This window comes from Mandrillus leucophaeus, unplaced genomic scaffold (genome assembly GCF_000951045.1).
Source record: "Mandrillus leucophaeus isolate KB7577 unplaced genomic scaffold, Mleu.le_1.0 Scaffold1330, whole genome shotgun sequence".
NCBI lineage: Eukaryota > Metazoa > Chordata > Mammalia > Primates > Cercopithecidae > Mandrillus > Mandrillus leucophaeus.
Window position 1 is genome coordinate 128208 of NW_012101289.1, and position 353 is coordinate 128560.

The 353-nt window shown below is 55.2% G+C and overlaps 1 pseudogene; it reads right to left on the minus strand.

Moving 5' to 3' along the window:
- The window catches only part of LOC105534325, a 14454-nt pseudogene that overhangs the window by 4892 nt on the left and 9209 nt on the right, over nt 1-353 (minus strand).

The following is a 353-nucleotide window of genomic DNA, read 5'->3' on the forward strand; positions in this document are numbered from 1 at the left end:
CTCCCAGCACCGTGACCCATGCCCTCTCCTGTTCCTTCCCCAAGCCCACCTGCGCAGGGCAGGGGAGCAGAGAGTGCCCGGGCCTGCTCCTTGGCGCTGGGCAGCAGCACGGACAAGCCGCTCTGTGGCACGGCCTGGGCGGCCTACTGCACAGTGCTCAGCACGCACGCATTGCTGGCCAGGGTCACCACTGTCTGCTTCAGGCTGTTCAGGAGGACGCTGCCCAGACCTAAATCAAACAATTCTGGGTCAACCTGGTGACTAATGGCAGCATGCAACTGACAGGAGAAAAACAATTTTCACTTAGAACCCCTCAAAATGAGTGAATTTCTTTTTTTTTTTTTTTTTTTTTT